The following is a 22567-nucleotide window of genomic DNA, read 5'->3' as shown; positions in this document are numbered from 1 at the left end:
TTTGTGCCTTTGCTGCAGGGTTGGAAACTAATGATCACTGTTGGGAAGACTACTTTAGAAATGTCAACCTGTTTAAAATGTAATAGTTGTGTAACTATTTCAATTACTATATAAAAGTAATGTAACTGATTACATTCGATTACTTTTGGAAATTATGGACGAATATTCTTTACCCATTTGAAAAACCTTACAGCAGTATTAAACATTGACTACTAACTCTTTTCATACATTAACATAATTATAATAAATAGGAAGGAAGGAAAGGAAGCTCACAACAACGAAATTGCTCACTTTAGTGATGGCTTTTAGTGGAGGGTTACAGCGGGCACACAGTCCAGCTCCAACATCCAACAGACGGGTTCAATGTCAGGACTGGTGAATAGCCTAGTGGCAAAGGCAATCGCCTATGAACCAGAAGACCCAGGTTCAAACCCCACTTACTACCATTGTCTCGTAGAGCAAGACACTTAACCCTGAATTTCTCCAGGGGGGTACTGTCCCTGTACCTATTGATTTTTAAGTCGCTCTTGATAAGGGCGTCTGCTAAAAGCAGTAAAATGTTCATGCAAAACTACCAATGTCCACCTCACAGGGATTTTTATGGTCAGTGGGCACCACACAATGATTGGCTGACAAATATCACTCCCATGATTCCCACAAAAGTACTATCAATAAACACATTAGCAAGGCTTTGTAAACCATATTATGATGTACTAAAATTGTAATAACGGATCTTTTAACTAGTGTAATTTAATGACACATTTTCCTCCAGTAAACGTGACGAATTAAAATGTTTTTGTAATTTAATGACATAATGCTGTTACATGTAAGTCATTACTCCCCAACGTGTGTAATGTGTGTATTTTCTAGAACTGCATTCATGAGATGAACCTTTCCATAGAAATTGAGAATTCTTCTGGTTCTACTCGACCATGGGTTCCCCCACCTTCCTGACTCACACATACACACGTGTACATAACGCTGCCAACAAGCTTGACCCAATGAACCAAGTCCCACGCCCACCCAGTATCAACATCCACATAAACACGCCCTCAGACACACACATACAGACATGCACGCAACAGCCAACATCCGAAAGCAGTGAGTATTCAAGATGCACTCAGTGAACCACCAGCTCCTAAACACGGCAGAAAATAAGGTCAACAGACAGGAGAAGTAACGTCTGCCGTCACGCCGTGAAGAAACTCAACACATCAACCAAGGTCCGGCGTTCGTACACATATATGCAATAAAACAGCTCCCCGTGCTTTATCCCAGGAAGGAGGAGGAGGAGGAGAACGCCAAAGCGGCCTTCCTGCACCGAAGGTGAAACTCAACTGCACCGGCAGGGTGAAGAGAGGGAGGAGAGTGGGAGGAATGTCGTAATGAGCTGGGCCATTCAGTAGTTATGCTTACTTTACACTCCTGGCTTAATTACGGTGCTGACAGATAAATTGCTGCGAGGGAAACGAGTGCGGTAGCCAGCAGCTCCCAGCTGTACTCCTTAAACTCTGCTGCGCATGTTTGTCTTGTCTGAGCGGAGTGTGTTTGAGAAGAGCCGGCTTTGCGTGAGAGCCGACCGACGCGCACGTTATTTGTTATTCGTGTCTGAAGCAGTGAGAAACAGAGTGAAAATGTGAAAGCCAAGTGAGAATGAAGGACTACATGACACAAGGATGGGCGCATAGGAAAAGCTAATCAGTTTATGAACATTTTTTTTCATATGAATGACCATGTAATAAGGCTTGTCTTACATTTTATGCATACAGTAAATAAAATTACAAATCATTTTTACACTGCCATTGTTAAAAGTGACATGCATGTTCCCCACGTTGGGAACCTCTGGTTGGCTGAACCCATTGAACTCCAGTCCAAATTGCTTGCAGAGCTACAGCTTACATTGAATTTATATGTACTTGACTGTTTTGAAACTATTTCTATGTTTAGCTTTCACATATATGCGGCTTCTCATTTGCACAAAAAAGACATTGTAGTTTGATTGAATTTAGTCAGCTATGCGTTTGGCAGAGGTACCTCTGATGAGTTTACTGAGCTTTTTAATCACTATGATCTCTTGATCCTACCTTCAATCATTTGATACTGCTGGATGAACAGGTCGATGGAAGAATGGTTCTTTGTGTTCGAGGGATGTAGTAGTAATATTGGCTTAAAAGGACATCCAGACTGTGGAAAGTAACACTTTGGACACACACTCTATGTACGCTGGACCATATCCATCCATGGAAAGTGCTGCAGTGCAGACTGACATGCTGTCACACTGTCAATATGACATTCATAACAAATAGACAACATTTTTCAATTACAGTATTTACCAGAGTGACTTAAAATCAGTAGTTACAGGGACAGTCCCCCTGGAGACACTCAGGATTATGTCATGACACTTATTAAAGAAATGAATGACACTAATGCCCTCCAGTGTGTTTAAGCAACAGAAACATAGGTTGAAGACAGATATGGTAACACAGGTAAACATTCATCTACAATCAAGACTGCTGGGGAAACTATGCACAGAAGAAATGCATATTAGAACAACTGTTATTGGTTCATCATAAACTTAAATGACTACATTTAAAGCATTTTATCTGTTAATATAATAAGGGTGGTAGTAGCCTAGTGGGTAACACACTCGCCTATGAAACAAAAGACCCAGGTTCAAATCCCACTTACTACCATTGTGTCCCTGAGCAAGACACTGAACCCTGAGTTGCTCCAATTGTACTGTCCCTGTAACTACTGACTGTAAATCATTCTGGATAAGGGCGTCTGAGAAATGCTGTAAATGTAAACGTGTTTTTGTAATATATAAATATATTAATAGATTGTTTGTCATAGAATTTTGTGTTTCATTCATTTCCCATGACTTGAAAATTCCACTTTGTGAGATTATTTAACATTAATACGAGTTCCCCTGGCCTGTCTATGGTCCTGCAGTGGCTAGAAATGGCGATAGGTGTAAAGAGTGATTTGGTCATTCTGCTCTGCCATTCATAGAGCGGCAGCTCAGACAGTCGGATCTGGAATTTGGCTGCTTAAGTCGCTATATGGGGAAAAGTTACCTCCCGTTTCTCAAGCTTTGTCCACCCACGAAGACCAATATAAAAACAAAAATTCATGTCATGGGACCTTTTAAGGTTAGTGACTATGATATTTTCCCAGACCAGTGTTATGCAAATCTATTTATCTTTTTAGTCACTTTTACTGTAATTAAACAATAACAGGCTGTGGTCTGAGATTATATCTCGCTAGCATTGAAATTTAACTGGTGAGACCAGCTAGAACTGTGATGCAAGTGGCTCTGGGAATTGACCAATTATGAGGTGTTGAAGGCATTATGAGGGTTTGAGAGTGAGATTTAACTACAGAGCAAATCTGACCATTATGTCTGACATCTTATGTTTAAATGGTTTGGATTAGCCTTGATGAACTCATGCTGTGAGTTGTGAAAACTCCACACACACAAGGCATGAACAAACTAATTTATGGTAGATTGTCGAACTTAACTGACGGTTTTAGAGTAGAGTCTTATGGCAGCTGGGATGAAGGACTGTTCATTACTGTTGTCTTCTTTCTTACACAGTGGGTGGAGTCCATTGGAGTCCAACACCAGCACTCTTAGCTTATTGGTAAAGACAAGAACAACTTTTGACTGCACTTATCACTTGGAAAAATATCAGCTTGATGTGCAAAGTGAAAAATGTTTGTCCAGTTTTGGTCACAAGTTTGTTAGTGCCCTGTGTAGCCAAGGTGACAACCATTATGTGTAGCGTTTCACTCTCAATTTTTTTTACAGATTTTTCGGTTCCTTTTCGGGTCACCATTTCATAGTAACACGTTTAAAAGCTTGTGGACGTGACACAAGTCTACAATTTGAGTCACACCAGAAGGAGGTAATGTGATGAAAGGCAGTTGACCCCAATGTTGACCCAGTGTTAAGCAACCACCTAAAATGGCTAGACAAATTAAAACATAATTAGATCACTTTGATATACTATCAAGTAATAAGGGCCTGGTCATATTTTATCAATTATTGGCGTAGCAACTGTATTGTTGGACACAAATCAGAGGTGTGTGCAGACAGCGATTACAGCCAGGTTCAGTGCTGGTCAATCTATTCTTATTTCTGAAACTGACGTCCTCATTTGGTATTTCATTTATTATATTGTTCACACATCTGCATGATTCAAAAGCAAAGACAATAGCTTTTCAGGCATCAAGACGCACACATCAGAGACTTAAGTAAATGTGTACTGTTTCAACCATCTGGCCCATGGTTTTTAACTGTGAATTTGTGAATTTCGATGACCGAAAGCAAATTCTAATATGTGTTGACTTTACATTGTGCTGCCTGAGTAACTGTTCATGGAAACAATGAATAAGATCTCTATATGTTACACCTCCAAACTTAACCTTTGAAGCCTTTCTGAAAATATGAACTCAAGGAGATTCAAAAGGAGCCAGTGCATAGTGGTTAAGATCCCTCAGATTGCCCAAAAAAAAGGCTGATTTTATTTGCAACATCCCACATCTGCTGCATCTGTTCATACTTTTCCTAGATCCACACACACACACACACACACACACACACAATAAAATGAATCTGCACCAATACATACACTCCCTGACAAAAGTCTTGTCGCTTATCTATTTTGTAGAAACACCTGCTATTAACCTGACTTTTAATTAATCAATTGGTTTCTCTGAAAAAAGATCATTTAATCAAGACAGAAAGGTCAAATTTTGGCAAGACCAATTTTGTCGCCTATACAGAAATTGAACAAATTTACTGCAAATACAAAAATATGTCATCAAATTAAGTAGTGATGCTGTGAAATCCAAATTTAATATCTTGGATGACTTCCATGAGCTTGAAGGAGTGCATACATGCGGTTTAGCAAGGATTCATGCCATTTATTGATGAAGTCATCAGGAATAGCAAAGAAAGCAGTCTCGCATTCCTCCTAGAGTTGATTTTCGTCTTCCATGCTTGGTATTTCTTAGTATTTCAGACTATTGATGTTGCCTTCCACCCTGCAGATCTCTCACACACCCCACATACTGAAAGTAACCCCAGACCATGATTTTTCAGCCACCAAACCAAACTTCACTGTTTTCTGGGTGAATCTCAGATCCATGCGGGCTCCAGTAGGTCTCCTGCAATATTTACAGTGACTGTGGTGTAATTCAACAGAAGATTCATCTGAAAAATCCACCTTCTGCCACTTTTCCCACGTCCATCCTTTTAGCAGGCTGTGGGCCTTAGCAAATGCAACACAGTTTTTTAGTTGTCTTTTGTTTAGTGCTGGTTTCTGGACCATGGAGGCCATTTTGAGACAGAATCCGACATCCTGTTCTGGTTGACACAGGGACTTCAGGTATCCAGGTCTCATGGAGCTCTGCTGCAGTGGAAAATGGGCCTTGGATTTTCAAGCCAACAAACGGTCCTCTCGAGCTGTTGTCTTGCGGGGTCTTGCGGGGTACTTGCTGAGACACATTGAAGGTGTCTGCCACATCAGCAGTGGATCTGGTAATCCGATCTGATCTGATCTTGATAATCAACACTTTAGTCTCAGGGTGACTCTTACTACTGGGGTACATTAGACCTTTATACACACCTGAGACCTAATTGATCCATTATTAGTCACAAGAAGGTCTCTGTGGCACAATCGGTTTGCGCGTTCGGCTGTTAACCGAAAGGTTGGTGGTTCAAGCCCACCCAGGGACGTAAAGTGACTTTGTTGCCATTTTTAATGCAGTTAAACTACATATGTCTCATGCAAGAATGTTCCCACCCAACAGAAATGTTATATGACATGATGCTTTAGACAACCAACTCTCCTTCTGAACTCACATCAGCAATCTTTCCCGCTCATGTAGATTCCTTCTCTACAATATCAGATGAATCCGCCCTTATCTGTCAACCCAGGCCACCCAACTACTGGTTCAGTCCTTAGAATTCTCACGACTGGATTACTGTAACACCCTTCTAGCTGGTCTACCACTATGTACCATCCAACCTCTACAACTAATACAAAATGCAGCAGCACGACTGATCAGAAAACCTTCCCAAATTCTCCCACACCACCCCTCTGCTACGTTCCCTCCACTGGCTCCCAGTAGCTGCACGCATCAGGTTCAAAATACTGATGCTGGCCTACAAAGCCAAACATTCATCTAGACTTTTCTCCGTCTTGGCCCCTCGGTGGTGGAATGAACTTCCCCTCGAGGTCAGAACAGCTCAGTCACTGAGCACCTTCAAACGACAGCTCAAGACCTTCCTCTTTAAAGAATATTTAGATTAAATAGTAATTTTCTTGTTGTCGAACTTGTGTACAGAATCTACAACAGAGTGAATAAAATAGATGTATTCATAGTTGGGGTCCTAGTGAACCGGAATTGATCTCTTCATCGATGGTAACTTAAGCATGTTGTAAGTCGCTCTGGATAAGGGCGTCTGCCAAATAGCATAAATGTATGTAAATGTAGGTGAGGCTCATATGACAAGGCGACAACACTTAAGTCTTTGCAAAAATTGACAGTTTTGTTTTGCACTGAAACATTATTACAAAAGCTGTTGAGAATAAAATGAGCCATTTCTAGTAAAAAAAAACTATATTTCAGCGACACTTTGTATACAACTTGTACACAAGCGACAAGACTTTTGTCAGGGATTGTACACCTGGTCTGCATGTGAGAAGTTATGTTCTGTTTCAAGCACTAGAAGAGTAGATTTCTCAGAGAAGCTTCCTCATGATTGCAAAGTTCCCATCTCACATTTTGGGCATAATGGATGGACCTCTACACTGAAGCATCCCTCTGCTTATTTTGTCTTTGTCCACATATATATTTTTTTGCAAATATATTTTACATATACATATATTTATAATTTTTGGCAAAAAGTGGCACCTGGACAAAACAACAAAAAATCCAGAAAAAAAGAATAAATCTCCCTTTCTAAAGTAATATCTTTTTATTTTTGTTTTTAAAATATCCAAATTTGCCTAGTGACCTGAAGTCAGCCTAAGTCAGACAATATAACTGTTTTCTGCATTTTGAAAAATTAGCTGTTCTGAACTTAATTTAATTAAACAGAATGAGAAGAAACTACTAACACTTTTGGAAAAAAATTCTGAGAACATGCTGTGAGGTATTAACTAGGCCTGTCAGTCTCTGAACTGAGGCAGAAACAAAACACACTGACTCTACCCATCGATCACAGCACACCTCTGACCTGCCAGAACTCATATGTCATCATAACCAGCGCAGTATAGAAATTTTATAATCTGCACTTGGCAGATATATGGACCATTATGCGGTGAGGCGAGAGCTCTCCATGGACCTCTAAATGGCATAAATCTTTGCATGATCTGATGGATACTTAGTGTTTCTCCTAGGCTGTGTTGGCTGGTTGAGACGAGCCCTCACAGACACACTGTAAAGAGTGTGAGGTGAATGACAGGTCTATTTTCAATTCTTATCTCACTGCACCTCTTATGCCCCCCAGGGGCCTGGGGAAACACCCTTTCACCTGTAACCTTCCCCAGATGTGTGGGTCAGTGGGTGAAAAGGAGGAATATGTTAAAAGTGAACCAAAAGTGAGTGTAAACTCAACATTTTGAAAAAAAGGGACAGAAAGTTGGGTGTGCAGAGAGAGACTGAGGAAGAGTCAATACAGAGAGTTGAAGAGGAGACACAGAGAAATAGATGGAGGTGAAGAAACAGAAGGGAAGGGAGGCACGGGAGGAAGGAAATCCCTCCAAGGGATAACTGTGTGGGGGACTGGAGGTGAGATGGAGGTTGATGGCTGTCTGGGTGGTAGTGGCTAAAGGTGAGGGTTCTTTCAGTATCATGTAGACAGTTTTATGCTGATGGAAAGCATTACTTCCAGACATTTTGGAACCAAGTCTACTGTATATGATACATTTATTACTTTATATTACATTTCAATTTTTTGGTTTGTTTTGCTGTGTACATGTATACACTTGTTTTTGTGTATTCTGCATATTTGCAGAATTAATTAAGCAGCCGGTACAGATCGTGCACAGACATCCAACATGACTGGTGTTAGTGGTGCAGACATCTGCTGATACAAAATGCAGCAGCACGACTGATCTTCAACCTTCCCAAATTCTCTGCTACGTTCCCTCCACTGGCTCCCAGTTTTATAAAGAAGTAAATCATTCAGGAAACAAACACAGCACATTGTCTATCCTGTTGCTACCATTCGGCTTTGGGACCAGTAAGAACACTAGACATTAAATTAGGTCTCAACAAATGAGCAGGCTTCCTAAACAAGAGACAGTGTATCCCAGACTCCTGATGCTTTATCTCTCACAGTCCAAAACCATGCCAAAGCAAACTCTGCACCCCCGAGCAACCAAGAAAAACGCCCAAGTACTCCCAACATACTTGCAGACTTCTCTCTTGTCTTTGTCAGGGGAAAACAAGTAGAACGCATTCTTTATACTTTCGCCTTGTGTGGGTGCAACAGTAAAGCCGCTGTTCGGTGTGTCTACTGACTTAAGTGACTCGAATAGACAGCAGGGGGGGTGTACTGTAATTTTCACTGGCACACTAAATGTAGTGTGGTTTCATTTAAGCACTTCACACATAAGAGTCAATACCATCCGATGTTTGATTTGCACATTATTCTCATTATCTGCACGAAATACACACATGGTTAGTTTAGTCCTGCATCCATATAGGAAGCAATTGGTTGTGCCATATTAAATATAGATGTTTCCACAATTTTCCATTTAGCAGGAACAATGACAATCACTGCAAGTGGGACATTTTAGAAGCTTTAGGTAAGACATGCACTTTGGAAGTCTTAGCTAAAAACTCGAGTGCACTAATCAGGATTCTAATCAGGATTCAGGGGCAGTGGTGGCCTAGAGGTTAAGGAAGCGGCCCCATGGCTACCCACTGCTCAAGGGAGATGGTTAAAAGCAGAGGACACATTTCGCTGTGTCACCGTGTGCTGTGTATCACAATGACAATCACTTCACTTTCACGTTCCTTACTCAGTTGTTATTGAAAAGGGACTTTTTCACTTGCATACAAAACAAATGCGGTAACAAACACCTTCCTTCTCTGTTAACCATCCCCATCACCCTATGACTCTCCACAAACCAAACCCCCCTCCCATTAAAGTACTCCCTTAGAGTAACATGTGCGATTATTTGTAAAATGGGTTGCAGAGTTTGGCCCTGAAATGCGCTAAACATTGGAAAACAAATTTTAGGGTCACTTGTCAAAAATAAATATTTGCACACAACCCAAACATTGAAATATAGTCCTGATGTGACTCAACAATCAAATTTATACAAGGCCTTTTTTTTATGATTCTGACCCAACACCAAAGCTCACCAGATTGTGACTCCAGTCATGAACATTCCTCTGACTTGCATCCTTCCCAGTCTATGAGGCACTCCAGTTTGCAACTAACCATGTTCAAGGAACCTTCCACACATGGTACATATTCAAAAGGTCCTCATTTTTTTATAACTAATTGTTTTGCTCTTTAAAATAACATCAAATTGATTGCAGATCCTTTACAGTTAATGATGTTGATGCTGACTTGGTATTCAGAAATGGCGGTTAATGATAGAGTATCTCAATCCATCAATCGATCAATCTTAATGTATATATTACATTAATTTATAAACACCCCAAGCAGGACTGGCTGGTGAAGGATAGAGAACAGAGAAGTAGTAGTATAAAGTTTCTCCGTGAAACTAGTCACTAACCTGCACTTTTCTAAAATAAATGAGGCTTTGCCGCTAGTGAAACATGAAAATAAAGATTCTACAGTAAGAACAAGAGATGCAAGAAGAAACCGTAACTTACAAGTGTATGTGTGATGCGTACATGCATAAACTTGCGTTAGCAACAGTTAGTATTGCGTTTCAATGGAATTCTGTGTTCCCTAATGCTTTTTAAAGCTATAATTGCTGCAAATAAAATGAGAAAGAAACACACCAAAATGGATTAGGACATGGTTCCACACTTTTTGCCATATTTCGAATAATTTGCATTTTGCCCATGTCACATACCTGCCCTTCACCAGGGGAAAGTGTTTGAGGTTTTGGATGAATTTTAGTCCTCGCTCCATCTTACCGGTTATGTTATGTTCAGGTTGCATTCAGTCTTTTGTTTTCTTACAAATATAATAGTTTTAACTTGAACCTGCAGCCCATGTCCATGTGCAGTTTGACAGCACACAGAAGATGTTCCATATGTCTTACTGTCATTTCTGAACGCTGATAAAAAACAATTAAATTTTTCGTTCACAGGTCACTTACAATAAATGTCTTTTTTGTGATTGGGAAATCACCAAATTAATTGGTTGCAGCTGTATCAATAGGAATACATTTGTTGAGGACCATGACCTGTCTACTCAAGACTACATTCAGAACTGCGTAAGTGCTTTACTGATTCACTCCGGCCTCCGGGGCCGCATAGGAAAACATTCAAAATCAGCCATGACATTACATATTAAGAAACAGGTCTCCACCAGAACCGATCGCTACACATGTTTAATATACACATATATTACATTTGAGGAGAATAAATTACATTTTAAATTTAAAAAGGCTTAATGGTTTTCGGATGAGACAAGCACAATAGTGGGTAATATCCATTAAAAATCTTTTTGCGCTTATGGCTATTAACAGTATGTCTCATGTTAAAGTCCATATATGCACTTCTAATTAATGTGATTGGAAACAACAGCTATGGGGCATCTCAGAAAAGCTTGACTGTTATTTTTAGTGATAGCAGTAGTAATGGCATCCCTGAAATCTCTGCATATATACTGGTGCCTGCTTCATTCACGTTACCACTGGGACACGGAGAACAACGTAATTGAATTTCCAGCCCTGGTTTCTGAGCTGTTAGCAATGCTTGGAGTGGTTCCACTGAGAGAGCCTGCCAGAATGCTAAGATTATAGTCCTTGACAGCCTCCCCATGGGGATATACGGAATACGGGGCAGTTCCGAAACTAAAAAGCGTAGACACCATGCTCTGAGTACTAAGGTATGCCGTTCTGCAAAGTTTGATGTAGATATGCTCCACATGGTGTCTGTGGCTGGGACATAATTAACACTTTTGTTGCAACTTCTTTCTGAAACAAGTGACTTTTACTATTTTCATCTGCTTCCATCATTCGATATGTGTGAGGTAGATTCTGTAGAGAAGCTGTCATTCTCCATGTATTTTAAAATGGTCATAAACGGATAAGCAGACAGCATAAAAAATCGACAGACTCTGAATTTTAGTGATTGAATAAATAATTTCAGGGAGTTTTGCCAAAATGCAATCATATTAACCAGTAATCAGGTTTGATTAAAGCTCGATCATGCTAACCCATGTGCAACTTTGCAAGGCTTTGCAATGATATGTATCGCTAATGATCCTTCTGGGATCAGTCTACGTATGCTGGCTTTGCAGAACTTATAGTTGGCTAATGCCACTCAGAGCCAAATCGGAGAAAGGCGGGAGAGATCTATGGGAAACTGTATGTCTGGCCAGGTGCAAGAGTGATGGAGCAACTGAAAGGGATTTACCGATTCTTGAGGGAACTGCACCTACATCTGAGTTTTTTTTTGTGCAGCTCCCATCACAACAAAAGAACAAATCATAAAATTCTGGGGCGTCAACACCCCCTCAGCAGCCGTAGTCCAAAAACTATTTTTTTTTTGGATCAGAAACAAAGCCACATAAAAATTATACTGACACAGAGGGAGTTAGTATGAAGAAATTATAAACCAATCACAACTGGGCATTTACCCACATTTTGATGGATTCCCACCATTTTCTGCTTCTGAAGTTGGGCCAAAAATCAATCCAATTCAACTTTATAAAATGCTGCCAAGGGAACGTATTATTATTAGAATGGATTTTGAATCCCTCTCCAAAATCCTCTTAGGGCTGAAAACAATGGGCTACACCAGCACTGGCCACTTTGCTTCTTGCCGAGAAGACAGACAGTGGAAGCAGACAGACAATGCATCGGCACATAAGACATTGGCCACTATTTTCAGACTGGCACAAAGCACAGTATTAAAGGTGACGCTTATTTGCTAGTGTAATTTCAAAAGTATCCTGAGGGTGTCCATAAATACATAAAACAATAAGGTACTACTGGGAAGTAACACCCCCCCCCATGCTTAAAACTGCTGCAGTCTTCTGACATCAACTATGAACTAATTAATATATTAATAACATTTGTACTGGATTAAAATATAAAAAAAGTTAACATAACATATAGTATTAAATTATTATACAGTTGAGGGCTGCAGAATGGCAAAGAGGGCTGCAGAATGGCAAAAATAGTTGAAATGTTCCAGATAAGCTCTGTTTAAAGCCTCATGGGTGATTTGTTCAAACAAGGCATCCAAATTAGTCAGAAGAAGGGCATGTTTATTGGCTTAATTTGTTCCATGTGATACAAAAATGAATACAGTGGTTTTTGAAAAAGTAAAAAATTTTTCATGTGTTTGTGGGAAACTACTCACGTAAATAGAAATGACACTGCTAGTCTCAAACTTCACCTGCTCATGCAGGGCACATATTGCACTTTTTTCAATCCTATTTGCTATTCAGAATAACGTTATTAGCTCCATGCTATGAAAATGTGAAACTTGCATCAAAACATAAATCACAGATGAATATGTGGTCAAAACTGACCATAAACTCAATTGGCCACTGCCCACCCCCTCATTGCCTTCACCAACGTACTGATCACAAGCCCGCCTCTGATCAAGCGCCTGCGCAAGGATCATCATAACAGCAACATTTATATCTTATATAGCCCATAATCACATACACTATGTCTCAATGGGCTACAGTACACATACAGTATGTCTAAATGGGCATCACCCCATCCTAAAAACAGGTTCCTTGTCTAGCCACACGCCTTGCATCGTTTCTACTTAAAATCGTTTCTTCTTATATAGTAGTTTTTGGGATTTCTAAATAATGTCTTTTCAGTTCCTCACACTTGGTTCCTCTGGTCCACTCATTACATAGATGAAGGCCAGATGAGAAAAATAAATCATGATCACGATCAAATGTAATTCAGTAAAAAGGATGAGCCGCTTTTCCAACAGCTTGCGTGTTTTTAATTCATTTTGCTATGTGAAAACCGAAAACAAAGACAGATGTTTGAAATGTATCCAAAAATAAAACCCATGCTCGCATCAATTGCTTCTGGGACTTTCAGATGATTGTCATAGCGAGAAGCCAATGCCCCTGGTAGGTCTTGCAGGGGTTTCTCACTATTAATATACTGTATTGTAGACAGATTTGTAGTCCACAAGCTTTAGGTCAGATCTTGGCTGGAGCCATGAAAGTTTAGGCAGATGAATCTCTCGCTGTGTGTTTTTTTTTTTTTTTTTTAGAAGAAGGTTACTCCATTGTCAGTTCAGCCCTTCTCTTATTAGTCTGGAGCAAGTGCGAGGTAAGCTGCCTCATACTGGCGTGCACAACGTTTAATACCAATGGCATTCCAACTATGGTCTTTCTATTGTGAAGGCCACCCCCTCCTTATAGCCACAGGCTACATCCATATTACTTAGAGAAATGGAAATCCGCAGTGGCCAGCCTGGCTTTCGCGTTGACATCATTATGTGCTGACGATGGAAAGCATGTCTGCCGATATTCAATATACGTCTGCTTTACATTACCTGCTCTGTCCCAAAGCTCTTGCTTGTTCAGTGGGTGTATCGCTAATGTGAGCCATGCCTCGTCTGGCAGGAGGCTTGCATGGGAAGGGCTATACAGTGATTAGGTTGTCAGAGTTCACGGGGGGATTACTGTGCATGACACCAGAGGGGTTCCCTCGGCCTGGTTTCATGCAATAGAGCAGATTTTTTTGTCTTAATCCAGTCATCCTGGATCAAGCCCAACATCTCAGTGTTGAGGCAGAATTGCTGCTTTGCCCCTTGCTGATATTGTGAACATTTACTTAATCAGATTCTTTAGGTGTTACTGCCTCCTGTTTCCAATCTTCACCTTTAAAGTGTTTTGACTAGTTGACTAGTGACTAGTTTTTTGCCGGTTTTGGCCTACTAAATCCATGCATCTCCAAGGCTGCATTAGCAGCAATTGGAAACCTCCAAAATCTGCACAAAATGGACCAGGAAACAAGATTTGATATAAAATATCTAAATCTCGTGAATACATGCTGTACATCAGTCTAAAGTAACCATCTGGGTATGAAGGTCCACTCAATATCATGCCTAATGTTATATTCAAAAAGCAGTAAGCAAAAAAATCTGACTTGATCATGTGTGTTGAAACTGAATGTACATAAAGAAACATGAAAACCCAACCAACCAAACATTTCTCACACTCATAGGAGCAAACCAACAAACTAGGGCGTGAACTATATTATATCGCCAAGGGTTCATGTCCAGACACCCCAATTACAACAAGAAAGTGGACAGTGGGGGCGGTTTGGTTTGGCTGAGGATGACTATGGGCCTGAAGATAGCTCTGAGGCCTCCATAGACTTGTCCAAAGAACTCTCCTTTGTTTCTCTACTGCATTTCCTGCAGAGGGTGAAAGTATTGATGGGATCCAGATGCGAGCAGAAAAAGAGTGAGAACCATCCCAGAAAAACTAAATGTCACCCCTTCTTTGTGTGTGCCAACTGTCATTTTGTTCATACATTTTTTTCTCCATAAGGTCAAGCATTAACCATAGATGGCATCTTTCAGACAGCCTCATGAATTGCCTATTGGACATGTCTGGTTCTAATTGGAGATGACATGAAATAAAAAGAGATGTACATGAGCTTATTCCAATACTAAGTGTCTTGGGGTAAATGGGTTAATTTTACAGTTATAATTTCTTTATTTAGGGGATGTCAGACTGAGGTAGATTTGTAATTCCATACATCACTGTAGTTGAAGAAAATTTTGCATACTGCATACTGCAATTTTATTAATATCACTTTCGTTAGTTTGCAGTGTGTTATAATACCTTTTTCTAGGGTTGAACTGTTCCGTACCCACTTTCCATGTACAGGGTCCTAGGGGGCCATCCCAGCAATCATCAGGTGCATGAAGGAACATGTCTGTAAATTGCGCCGTGGAGCTGAGAACATTTTTCATACCATGCCTGGAATGACCTTGGAATGTACATATATCACATTTTTTTACACCCTTATCCAGAGTATCTTACAGTCAGTAGTTACAGGGACAGACACTCAGGGATAATTGCCTTGCCCAGTGGTAGTAAATGGTGGTTGAACCTGTGACTTTGTGGTTCATAAGAAGGTGTGTCACCCACTAGACAACTACCAGCCATAAGTTACATATATGATGGCAGGTTTCTCACCAGTATGGGGAGAACCAAATGGATTTCTAAACCATCACCTTAACAACTGGTCCACAACCCACTTCGTTGTCCACCTTTGGGTTGTACACTCACAACCCAGCCACTGCAGATGCACAGGATGGTGTCAGGAAGGGTATCCGGCATAAAGGTTTTGCCATGTTTAAGGTGCAGACAGCTGTGGTGACCCCTATCGGGAGGAAGAAGAAGCAATAACTAGATTGTTTGGAAATGTATATCTTTTTGTAACATACGTTTTTGAAATGTATGTTACATTTTAAAAAGGTTATTAAAATATATATTTTTTTATTAAAATAATCTTAAAATATTTGCAGATTGGGTCTTTGTGGACTAAATGAGGGATTTAGATTGACATCATATAGCACATATGTACATATGTAAGTCGCTCTGGGTAAGAGCGTCTGCCAAACATGTTTTTCCATTTGGTGCAACTTTAATTAGCTCAATCAGAAGATGTCGTTTCTTTAAAGGGCAATTTAATTATTTAGCATCAAAGGGCACAGTTGCTACACATGATAAAGAAAGCAAATGCCATGAAGGACAAAACAAACATAAAAATATGCAAAAGACAAGGCACATGATGCAGGCTTACATCTTGGGAAGTACATGTGGACACAATTAGGTTTAATTGGTGGAGACGAGACAAGACAAGGGACAATGGAGGTCAAAACAATGGAGGTCGATAGTTCCTGGGGCAGGGAGTGCCAGCCCAACAGGGTGTGGCCAGGCTCCCCAGCGCCTTGGCCGGACCGCCCACCAAGGGTTACATATTTAAGGCATTATGTAAGCTGTTGCGCATGGGATGCTTTCAGGAAGGATGGATTCTCTTGTTCACCAGTCATTATTCTTTCATTTATTTCAATAAGCTTCCCATGAAGCGAACAACCGCTGGCAGAGCCGGAGCTTCCTTGCACAGTTCTGCAAGATATTTCATCACCCTTAGCATGACTGGAGACTCTGGCTATAGGTATATTAATCATAATATTTATAGAATTCTGTCCGTTTCTTTTCCCAGGGGGTTAATGTAATTGCTGACTCCGGCCAGATGTGTAGCGTTGATCTGAGTCCAAGAGGATAAAAGTATTATTCTGAAGCGACTGCACAAGACTGTCTGCTGTCTTTCTTCAGTCCTCAGCAGGGGTGAGAGTTGCTCTGATTGGGGGGGGGCTTATTATGTGATGCTCTCACTGTTCTAAGTAAAAAATTATTAAAAGATTGTTTTCAGTAAGTACTATGTACAGCATTATGCTTAATGCTACAATTGAAATGTTTTCCTGAAATTAATCGCTTAATTTTTGCATTGGACTGAATGGGTTGATCATGAATGTCTATAACAAACTCTGTGTATATATTTGTATAATTATCTGTACCTTGAAGCAAAACTAACTTCCTTTTTTTGCGTGTGTTTAATTGTTTTTGGAACCCAGACCTTCAATGATGTTTGCACGTGATATATTGACAGACGTGTTTTTAAAGAAATTCTGAATAAAACGTGAATGAGATGTCAATTATTAGGCTCCTCCCATTTCAACCTCTGTTCTTCTTTTATCACCATTATTTTAATGTAAATTCTGCAGATGCCTTTGACCTTGCACTTTTGAACAAGTATTACTCAGAGCGTGTAGCACTGTGCTTAGCGCCAGTTTGAAAAGAGTACCATAGCTTCTTTATTCTTGCCTTTCTGACTGCACTCGAACAGTTTTCATCTACAGTTAATGTATATGGATGAGACTCCAAAGGGCTCAAATCAACTACATTCACCTTATAATTATTTCAGACACATAATGACCCTTGAGAGCAAAACTTGTGAGACTCACTTTCACAGTTCCAGTCTAACTTCTACACTTCACATGAAACACTTTAGCACTTTGGCATGAGAAAAGCGGAATCCAAAACACGCTGTCTTTCTAAGCTCCCAGAGAGCACCACGGAATCCCGCCAAAAAAATCACTTTCAAGAACCCATCTTTAGGATGGATTTTTATCAAATGTTCCTACAACTTCTTCCACAATGAAAACGGCCAGGGGTGTTTCAAAGGATCTGGCTTCCAAATCAGAAGAGGACGTTAAATGCAGGATTTTTTTCTGCTGTGTTTCCATCGTACGTCTATAACATTTGGACCTTGAACGTCTCACACTAATTTCATTACCTCGTTCTGTTTCAGCTGAAGATCTGCACAAGAGCAGCACAGAGGTCATGGTCTTACCAAACCAGGAGGAGTTACGTAAGAGGTTTATGAAAATTACTGTAATGGACCTCGACAGCAGTCAGCAAATTCATGGCAAACAACTGCCCTTCTTATCACCAGGACAGTAGTGGTCGACTACCATGTTATGTTGAAGGAGGGTGCTGAAATTTGACTCAGTCTCCCAATTAAGCCTGAGGATTTGCTGATTACCGAATTCAACTAAGACTAAATTTTGAGCTCTGATTTGAACTCTGGGATTATTCTGTGTATATATAGAAAGAGGCATTATCACCTTCTCATTCAATGTGTTTTCTTTAATTGACCATTTATGTTGGTAGATTCTTACTGAAGGCATCAAAACTATGAATGAACACATGTGGAGTTATGTATTTAACTCCACATGTGAAAACATGTTTTATTCTGGTTACTTCAAAATAGCCGCCCTTTGCTCTGATTACTGCTTTGAACACTCTTGGCATTCTCTCGATGAGCTTCAAGAGGTCGTCACCTGAAATGGTTTTCCAACAGTCTTGAAGGAGTTCCCAGAGGTGTTTAGCACTTGTTGGCCCCTTTGCCTTCACTCTGCGGTCCAGCTCAACCCAAACCACCTCGATTGGGTTCAGGTCCGGTGACTGTGGAGGCCAGGTCATCTGACGCAGCACTCAATCACTCTCCTTCTTGGTCAGCCTGGAGGTGTGTTTGGGGTCATTGTCCTGTTGAAAAGTAAATTATTGTCCAACTAAATGCGAACCAGATGGGATGGGATGGCATGTCGCTGCAGGATGCTGGTTCAGTGTGCCTTCAATTTTGAATAAATCCCCAACAGTGTCACCAGCAAAACACCCCCACACAATCACACGTCCTCCTCCATGCTTCACAGTGGGAACCAGGCATGTGGAATCCATCCGTTCACCTTTTCTGCGTCTCAGAAAGACATGGCGTTTGGAACCAGAGAGTTCAGGTTTGGACTCATCAGACCAAATCACAGATTTCCACTGGTCTAATGTCCATTCCTTGTGTTTCTTGGCCCAAACAAATTTCTTCTGCTTGCTGCCTCTCCTTAGCAGTGGTTTCCTGGCAGCTATTTGACCTGATTCACGCTGTCTCCTCTTAACAGTTGTTCTAGAGATGGGTCTGCTGCTAGAGCTCTGGTCTCTGATCTGAGCTGCTGATAACTTGCGATTTCTGAGGCTGGTGACTTGGATGAACTTGTCTTCAGAATCAGAGGTTCCTCTTGGTCTTCCTTTCCTGGGTCGGTACTCATGTGCCAGTTTCGTTGTAGCGCTTGATGGTTTTTGCGACTCCACTTGGGGACACAATTAAAGTTTTTGCAATTTTCTGGACTGACTGACCTTCATTTCTTAATGATTGCAACTCATTTTTCTTTAGTTAGCTGATTGGTTCTTGCCATAATACGAATTTTAACAGTTGTCTAATAGGGCTATCGGCTGTATAGTAACCTGACCTCTGCACAACACAACTGATGGTCCCGACCCCATTAATAAACCAAGAAATTCCACTAATTAACCCTGATAAGGCACACCTGTGTAGTCAAAAGCATTTCAGGTGACCACCTCTTGAAGCTCATCGAGATGCCAAGAGTGTGCAAAGCAGTAATCAGAGCAAAGAAACTAAAATATAAAACATGTTTTCAGTTATTTCACCTTTTTTTGTTAAGTACATAACTCCACATGTGTTCATTCATAGTTTTGATGCCTTCAGTGAGAATCTACCAACGTAAATGGTCATGAAAATAAAGAAGACACAGTGAATGAGAAGGTGTGTCCAAACTTTTGGCCTGTACTGTATATGATTCCATTAGCTGACCAGTGGAATAAAGGCAATAGGCATTATTGTTTTTTTTTTTCTGGACATCTCTCATTTTTTGTAGATCTGTACTGTGGGGAACGCTTGTTTCCTGTACCCTTTTGTTGTTCCCTCCCATCCTGGAGTAGTGAATATCCCCCAATTAGCTGGACACTTCAGAAGCTGAAGAAGTCCTTCAGATGACTTTGTGGTCTCTCTTCACCTCTCATCTTCCGGGTGGCCCTCCAGCAGAATGAAGTACTGGAGGGACATGCAGTCAGAATTTCGTGGAAAGCCAATTCGACAGCTGAAGGGCAGATGGAGAATCTCTGGTTGTGAATGACCCCCACCCAAGAGCAGCACAAGGATCCTGAAGCTGGAATGGGCCTTGTCAGTCTAGGAGGTATTCACAGGATATGCCTTAAAATAATGTAGCACAAGAACAAGGATGTAGTGTCCTCAGGTCTGGGAAAAGTCAGACAGTCGTTCTCTTTTCATTCCCTCCTTTATTTATACGTTTTGTAGATTAAGGAGTTTAATGCAGTTGTATGTATAGTAACAGCAATAATACTCTTGACATATTTATCTATACGTTAAAATATATGAGCAGGTCTGTAGGAACATCCTTTTCATCCAGACATGTACCTACTATCCTTCCTCATGCTTGGCCATACTCCAATTTGGCAGGGTCTCCGTGGCACAGGAAACTTCCTGATATTTACTGCCTCCTTGTGGATTCTATCCGCAATACGTTCAATTAATTAAGAAATTAAGATCTCTTAAAATCATTATATATCCTAACAGGATAGAACTACTTTTACATTTTACAGGATAGAACTATTTACATTTAAATAGACTTTTAATACACAGTGCTGATTTAAGTACCACATTGTTAATGTTTTGCTCATTTAAATGCTCCTGGGTTACATTGCTGATAGACTCGAGATGTGTAAGTTACTGTTGTATATTATGCTGTGCAATGTTAAAGGAACACTGCTGACCACACATAACTGAAATGTGGGGCTATTTTCTACATGCAAGTAACTCTGACATGCTGATGTGTTTGTGCGTGTCGTGACAGCGAGTGTGAGGGAGATGCACAGACCGGTGATCTCCAATCTTAGCTTTATTTTTTTATTATCTTGTACTTCGAGCAACTTCAAAAGCTGCTACCTTATCCAGTTTTTTGGGTTGCCTGGCAACCAATGACAATCCTGCCTAAAATCATGTCAGCGACACATGCATGCTCATTTTAGTTTTGGCCAAATATAGGATGTAAAATGTGCAGTTCAACTTTTTGTCATAGTCAAAGTTAAAAGGCTAAGTTAATAAACTTGCCTTTTGAAATATGCATGATCCATATACACTCATGGATTATTCATTAGAAATTGACCAGAGTCATGAGTGTGTGAAAATGGGGTCGGCTTTTTCCATTTAGGATAAATACAAACTGTAAAGTACTTGGCTATGCAAACAGGAAATTAGCCTATGGGTGGGCTCTACTTTTTATAGAGATTTAGCTCCAGACCAAAATGTCTAACGAGCCCACCAAGTAGTGAGAGTGAAGGATGCAGAGAGCTGAAAGCAAATGCATTCAGCCTTAATAAAGAAAGCGTGGAGAAAGAGAGCAAATGTTTTGCCAACAAACTACACCATTGAGACGCTCAGAAGCGACCATTGTGTCCCCAGCGGTGTGTCCTGCATGTGCTGAAGTCTAATGAGGTCTGCAGCCTGTCAGACAAGGATGTGTGTCTGTGCATGTATGTGAAAATGAGATGATGAAGAGACTTATGAAAGTCTGCCAAAAGGGGAAGGAATGATATACAGTGACAGACACAGCTGCTTGAAAGACAAACCGCTTTTTATTCTGTCACCCACAACATGGCGTTTTTATAAAGAAAACATGGGAGGGGTCAATAGCAATGATTGACAGCTCTTATCTTCTTCCTCTCTCTGGATGACCTAAATCAAAATGACACAAGCATTGTTGCCAGATATCTTATTGTTTCATTCCAAAATCAGTCCAAAAACAAAAAAAATTGTCTGGCAACACAGGGTGCAAGATTCTGTCTCATCTCTCCTCCTCTGTTTAACCCTGGCTTCTGTCATAAATGTGGGACCACATTAGAGGTGGGACATCTTCTAAAGGATCGTATGAATGGAGCTAACACAACAAAGCCTCTGATCAGCATACTTCAGATGTGTCTCAATTCAGGAATTGTGTCTTTCTGCATTTGGCTTCATTTGAAGACAGCCAATGATCGTTCAAAGGTGGTTCTTTGCTTTTGGAGGATCCACCTGATGTGAGGTATAGTAAATTACATCTCCAGGGTTTACATACATAGATAATAAAAAAAAGAACCGCTTGGTAGTTATCTGTATCTTGAAGAAGATAAACTAACTCAGTTTCAGTTGGAGGAACCCAATAATTAACAGTTCTCACCCACTCTACTTCCTCATTCTGGATGCTTAAAACCTTCGCAATCAATGTTGCATCCACAATTATTATGAAATATTCAGTGAGTGTGTGTGTGTACTACTTTCACCCATATTCAATTCTTGTACACAAAACAGTGCTTGCTATTGATCTGAGACAGTTAATGACTTTTACAAAGTTCAGGCCATGAGCTGATAATGACATCAAGTTGCACAAGGCATGGCTGGAAATGACTGCAATTCAAAGCAGATCCCCCTTCTAGATCTGGAGACAAAACAAACCAAGGTGAACCTGGGTCACTGAGATGTCTCACTATTCGAAAATAATGTCCACAGAACACTGAGCCAATATTTAGCTTTTATACATTTTTTCTTGTTTTGTGATTTTTTTTTTTTGAGTCTCTGGGCTTCCGTGATGAAAGGGTTTGTAGAGTTTGGACACTGTCCAAGCCAAAAGCATTGAACACTCCCTGTAAAATAGCTGTAGTAGAAATAGTTATGTATTTCTGAATGTATCTGGATGGAAATCTGAGACCTTTTTAGTCCACAGTTAGCTCATTAACTTGTCAGAGAGCGTTAGTTGATCTTTGCATTTACAGAATGCCACAGCAGGCTCAGCTTAGCTTTGGCCTTTTGGGCACAAGAATGCTTACCGTGCACTGCGATGTTGCACAGTACTGTCACTAGTCATTTTTCACAGTTTCCACAACACATTGCTTGTTTTATTTCAGGCCTTGTGTACTTTTCTTATTCTT

The sequence above is a fragment of the Denticeps clupeoides genome, chromosome 14, assembly GCF_900700375.1.
Source record: "Denticeps clupeoides chromosome 14, fDenClu1.1, whole genome shotgun sequence".
Classification (NCBI taxonomy): domain Eukaryota; kingdom Metazoa; phylum Chordata; class Actinopteri; order Clupeiformes; family Denticipitidae; genus Denticeps; species Denticeps clupeoides.
Note: the sequence above shows the minus strand (reverse complement) of the source record.